The following is a 6,865-nucleotide window of genomic DNA, read 5'->3' as shown; positions in this document are numbered from 1 at the left end:
TTCCTGGGTGGAAGAAGGCAGTGTTCTCTGGTCTCCGGGTTACGGGAAGTACTAACTACATTCTCAATGCTGAGGGGGGGAGCGTGGAGGATGGCAAGGAGACCCCGGCTCTTTCCCGAGGTATTTTCTCCTTTCCACTTGTAGTAGAAGCTCTCTTGGTCCGAGGTGGAATCGACCCTTTTGTTTCTCCCCAGTCTCATTCAGAATGTTTTGTCCCCTTCACATTCGTCCAGGTTTCTGTGCCCACTAGAGTGTGATACAGTTTGAGGACCCCGCTTAAGAGAAAAAGAAAAAATAGCATTGTAGGCGGTGACGATGAGATCTACTCAGAAAGAATAATTGGATTTCTCATCGGTAAAATGAGGATGAGAAAACTATTTGTATTACGGCCTGATTCACACTATCTGTCAGTCGTTGGGAGGACAGCCGACACTTCATAACCCTAAAAACTCTATTGGAGATTTTTTTTTTCATAATATTGCCATTTACTATTGTTCTGTTAAATTCAGAAAACATTTAATGAGCACCTACTGTGTACAGAATACTGTGTGCTACATGCTAGGGATTCATAGACAAAAATGAAGCAGTCCCTGTCTACCTTGCAGTCTCAAGTCAATTAAAAAAGAATCTATTAAGCACCTACTGTGTACCAGATACCGTTAGGCACTTAGAGAGAGAGAGAGAGAGAGAGAGAGAGAGAGAGAGAGAGAGAGAGAGAGAGTTTCTGCCCTCCAAGCCCTTACTACATTCTCCTGAGGGGATACAGTATGAATAGGGATAAACCTGGTCTATACAAAGTACTTGAGAATTACTAAAATAAAGGACAGGATAACTTCCAGGCTCTCCTCATTGCTCTGAAGTGCCAATAAAGTATAAGTTGGCTATTGTGTCACCTTACAAATGACTTCCCCACCCCATGGCAGTTCACGACAGTGATCCCATTAACAGACAGTCTTCCATTGAGAGCTCCAGGGGCAGCTTCACTCTACTATGAGTCCCTGGAGGAACTGGAGTAAGAAAAGGCACTTTCATATTGTTTTTGATTATACAGGTCTAACTGATATCTTCCTTGGTAACTCCTTTCTGCCTCTAATAACTCTTGCAGCTAAACATTTCACAAGATCTTAAAATGAAAGGAATTTCAGAGGTCCAACCCAAGCCTGAACCAGAACACAAAGGGTTATCCAGGCTCTGCTTGAAGACTTGCATTAATGGGGAGCTCACCACCTTTGGAGGCATCTTGTATCAGTAGAAAGTTCACTGGATGGTAGTCAGAAGGCCTTATTTCAATGTTACCCTTGTGTGATCTGGAACAAGAATTTCATTGCCCTAAGGTCTCAGTTTCCTCATCTACGAAATGAGCAGCTAGATTCGATGACCTCTAAGCTTTCTTTCAGCTCTAAACCTATGATCCACTTTTGAATAATCCCATTTGTTAGGACATTTCCCCTTCCATCAAGACAAACTCTTCTTTATAACTTTGTTGGGATCAGACTAAAAGCATAGAATCAGTCTCAGAGTTGGAAAAGACCTTAAAGACCATATAATTGCATTCATACCCTTCCACAAGAACCTAGACTTAAAGACCTCCAGTGTGGGGGTCCTGCTCAATACTTCAGGGTCATCTGGGGGCAACTCTGATTTTTGTTTTTTCAGTCATGTCCAACTCTTCATGACCCATTTGAAGTTTTCTTGGCAGAAATACTGGAGTGGCTTGCCATCTCCTTCTCCACTTCATTTTACAAATGAGGAAAATAAAGTAAACAGGGTGAAGTGATTTGCCCAGGGTCACACAGCTAGTAAGTGTGTGAGGCCAGATTTGAATTGAGAAAGATGTCTTCTTGACTCCAGGTCTAGTATTCTGTCGACTTTGCCACCTAGGTGCCCCTTCTGATTATCAGGCAAAGGGAATAAACATTTATAGAACACCTACTATGTGTCAGGCACTGTGCTAGGTGCTTTACAAATATTATCTCATTTGAGCTTCACAACAGCCCTGAGAGATAGGTACTGTTGCTATTCATACTTTATAGTTGAGGAAACTGAGGCAGATCAAGGTTAAATGACTTGTCCAGGGTCACACAGATACTGTGTCTAGGCAGGATTTGAACTCAAGTCTTCCTGATTCCAAGTCCAGGATTCTCTATCCATTACTTAGTTACCTCCAGGCAGCTCAATTTTGGAACAAAATGAATAGTTCATTGGTCACTTAATAATTAACAAAAGGAGATTCATTAAACCACAACAAGAGAAGGATAATCAACAAGGATGTACATAGAGGACACCCCTGGTTGAGCAAACTTCTCTTGCCTGAATTGCTTATCACTATTTGCCAAACATCATAGTTAAAGTTTCTTGTGACTGTTTTTTGCTTAATCATCAAGAAATGAGGTCAACAACCTGGACCTTTAGTCTCCTGAACCAATCAAGTCTAAAGGTTGTTTCAATTCCTTTTAAGGGAAAACCAGCCTAACTTGCATTGAGGCAGGGTTTAGGATACTACTCCTATCACACACCTCTGTAAGGAAAAAAAAATTGAGTGCATATCTCCAACGTTCAGATTTACTTTTTTATAAAATATATACAGATGCTAATAATTATGGATGTTATAAAACTTATGCAAAAAAACAGAAAATAAATAGGGATTAGATAAAGGTTAAATATCTTATGGTAGACTCGATAGGGAGTTTTTTGAGTAGGAAAGTGACATGGTCAGATTTGAATCACTTTGTTGTTTTGTGGAAGATGGATTGCACAGGGGAGAAACTCTGAGGCAGGGAAATCAATTAGGAAGCCATTCAAATAGTTCAGGAGAAGTGATGAAGGCCCAAACTGGGGTAATGGTCATGAGAATAAAAAGGAGGAGACAGTTGAAAGAGGTAGAAGCAAGTTTTGGCAACCAAGTGGATATATAGAATGAGACAAGGATAAAACCAAGGTTGTAAACCTGTGTGACTAGAAGAAAGATGATACCCAAACAGAAACAGGGAAGTTCAGAAAAGGGATGAGTTTGAGAGTGAAAGCTAAAATTATTACAGACCATCCATTCTGGCTCATCCTGTGCTATTCATTCTTTCCCATTAGGGAAAAAAAGATGCGTAAGGGAAGCTTACTCAGTAGCCATTGCCCCAGAGTACAAAGCCCCTTTCCCCCTCAAGTATGGAACCTCCACATTGTTTTTAACTTATTTCTCTGATTACTGGAAAGTTTGGGTAATTTTTCAAGTGATTAGTAACAATTGTCTTTGGCAATTGTTTGTTCATAACTTTTAGCCATTGGAGAATGAATATTTATGCTTGCATAATAACTCCTCTCAGCTTCTTCCCTAATTCCTGCTCACACAAGGAGGGGAGGTCCCAAAGGACAGTTGACTACTTTTCCCTTTAGTAATCACTCAGGAAACACTATCTGGTGCTCCCTAATCAATCAACCTGTTGACATCAATTAGCTTTTACAGAAGGTATTTACTGAGAAAGTATAGTTAGAGTAGCTGTAACAAAACAAATCTCCCAAAAGGGAATTTTTGGGGGAAGGGGGATACTCTACACACACACACACACACACACACACACACACACACACAGAGTCCCTTGGGAGAATGGTCTCAAACTTAAAACAAAATAGTAGTTAGGTACACAGGTAGAGATGGGGTACACATGGGACCAAGGGATATCTTGTGTGACTCCTGACCTGGAAAGTCCTTTTCTCCCTTTGAGGATTCCCTAGGAAATTTAGCTTCAGGGTGTGATCTCAGGGATGAGTGAATAGGTCCTTTGCTCAGCTGAACTGGCTTCTTCCAGGGCATGTGAGGCAATCCACTCCTGGGCTTGGCTAATACTGCTACCAGTTCTGGGATCCCAACTGTCTGTGGGACCCAGGATGGCTCTCGTCTCACTAAGTAATCACTTTGGCACTCATATCTTAGAGTATATATTTACCTAAGGTGAGGAAAGAAGAAACAGCAGAAACAGAGATTGCCTGTGTTCAAGGACTTGTGTTGGCAGAGTAAGAGGGAGGGCAGCCTGCCTCTCCTCTCCACCCCCAGCAGCTCCACAAAAATCCTTCTCTCTTGAAAAGCATTAGGCACACTCAGTTTCAAGTCAACCTTCTCTGTGCCATTAGTTCTTTCAGATTCTCAGCTAACCTGAAGACTCTTCATCACTCAAGATTGGAGGGAAGCTCACCAAGTCCCCACATGTTCTATTGAAATCAGTTGGGGAATATTATGCAAGTTCTGAAATAGAGAGAAAGGTCCCTTCATCATGCACGTCCAGAAGCAAGCCACATTCAACTTATCCTGTGCTTACCTGGAATGCCCCAGAATGAGAGGAGAAGAGGACCAAGGAGTCACCACATTTGAAAACGTACATCAATCTTTCATATGTTATATATGTTTGTTTTGGTCCGGATGCATTATAAACCTCTCCTTGATCTTTGCTTCTTCTCCTTGCTTTCTCTGCATGCATCTCAACCTCTCCTCTTTCCAGGCTCTGGACTCTAGGGAGTGCTGAGCTCAGCTTTTCCCATCAATAAATCTTTGCCTCAAAAGTAGAAAGTTAGATTATATTTTCTTACAGATTATATTTACCTCAGATATTTTTTTCCAAAATGAATTTTTTCTTTTTACATTGGACACATTGAAACAGTTCATAGATCTAGTTCACAGATGTACAAGTGAAAAGAATCTTAGAGGCTATCTTGCCCAAACCTTCATTTTTTATAGAAGAGGAAACTAAGGTCTAAGGTGGTAAAGTGACTTCCTTGAAGCCACATAGATAAGTATCAGAAGCAGAATTTGAACCCATGTCTTGTGATTCCAGAGGCCATACTTTTTTTCCATTCTCTACCACATTGCAACCCTTCTATCACTTTTTGGATGGAAAATATTATTGTTCTCATATAATCAAATCCATCTTTTTGATCTCTACTTTTAACTTCTTCCACTTCTTTGATAGATGCAAAATGTTTCTATCCCCACAACTGAGATGAACATATAAATAAATGAGATGCAGAAATTCTCTCTACAGAAGGGCTTGGCTTATGTGTTGTAGTTTGTCCTTTCTCAAAGAGGATTGTGAAATCAGGGAGATGATGCCATGACACAAATGAATTGAATTTAAGGGAGGGAGGGCTATACAGAATCACCAGGCTCACTTTCTCCTCCAGAGCCATCTGGGTCCAGTGGCTAGACACATATCAGGACTAGTAGAGATGGCCCTCCCTTACCTGTAGGCTGCAAGTAGAAAGGTAAGACTACCTACTTAGAGTGCAGTCTCTAGGTAAGCCACTAGGTGGTGATCTATGCTCAAGCTACTTCAGTTACTAGATTAGACCCACCCCACTTCCACTTCAGTGATTTTCACACAGGTACAGCAAGAACTCTCTCCCCGCTGCTCCCATGCTCATTCCCCCTACCTAGCTCTGTATCTATGCAGGCACAGACTGATCTTAGCTCCCCATAGCTCCTAGCCTCTTTGAAGTGCTTTAGAAATCAATTCCAGCTAGACCTCATCTCATTTAATCTAGGGCTTAAAATGTAAAAATTATAATAATCTATTTCATAACCTGATGAAGATAGTACAACCCTGATACCATTAAGATTTTTGTCTCCTTCCCAATTTTGCCTGATCCAAAGGGTTTGTGATTCTGGGGCTGAGATTTTGTCATGATGTCTTTTTCCCCATGACAATCATATGTGAAATTAGGACACCTATGGAAATCCAAATGTCAGTGGAGGCTCTATGGTGAATGATCTCATGAAAATGATCCAATAAAATAAAACCACCCTCTCTAAATGATTAGACATTCTTATTATTAATAGAGTAAAGTGCATACAGGTGGAAATAATAAATAGTTCTCCATGCCCTCCCTACACACTGAAATAACAAAGGCATCTATTTAAGAAGTCTTTCTCCATTCTCCTCAATGCTAGAGCCTTCCCTCTCTGATTATCTCTAATTCCTCAGGTATATATCTTCTTTGTACATAGTTGTCTACATGTTGTCTCCCTCATCACACTGTGAGCTTCTGAAAAGAAGAACTATTTTGCTTTGCTTTTGTTTCTTTGTATCCTCAGTGCCTTGCACATAGTAAGCATTTAACAAATGCCTGTTCGCTTGACTTGTTTTCTTCTTTCCGCCCTTTGGTGGTACAGCTGAGCCTCAAATGATTCATCTAACTTTCTACTTTTGAGGCAAAGATTAACTGATGGGAAAAGCTGAGCTCAGCACTCCCTAGAGTCCAGAGCCTGGAAAGAGGAGAGGTTGAGATGGATGCAGAGAAAGCAAGAAGAAGCAAAGATCAAGGAGAAGTTTATAATGCATCCGGACTAAAACAAAACCCATTTCCAACCACCCTGGGCTCTAGAGATTTTAAAGAGAGGGAGAAGGAAAGTGTGATTTTAATTGAGTAGAAATTTGAATCTGGGTATGAATTTCTTTACCTACTAAATCAGAAGGTTGGTAGCCCTGGTACAGTGGGGGTGAAAAACAGTAGAGGACCTGAATTTGAATACTGGTTCTACGGTTTATTAGCTACAGTATATGATGCTGATCGGGTCACTTCCTTCTCAGAGTCTCACTTTCCTGATCTGTAATATAACCTGGTTTGACTAGATGGTATTAAGGGGCTCCTTAAAAAGACTTCCAGGCTTCACTCATCCATGGCCTCAAATACTTTTAATAGCCCCCCATTGCTTACAGAATAGTTCAAGCTCCTCAGCCTGGCATTCAAGGCCCTCTCTAATTTACCTTTCTAGACTTACATCGTACTACTTTTGTGACCTTGAGTAAGTCACTTAAACTTACTAGGTCTTAGTTTCCCCATCTGTAAAATGAGGTTTGACTAGATGATCCCTGAGGTCCTC

Source organism: Notamacropus eugenii, chromosome 2, assembly GCF_028372415.1.
Source record: "Notamacropus eugenii isolate mMacEug1 chromosome 2, mMacEug1.pri_v2, whole genome shotgun sequence".
In the NCBI taxonomy this organism is placed as follows: Eukaryota; Metazoa; Chordata; class Mammalia; order Diprotodontia; family Macropodidae; genus Notamacropus; species Notamacropus eugenii.
This window is presented reverse-complemented; position numbering follows the sequence as displayed.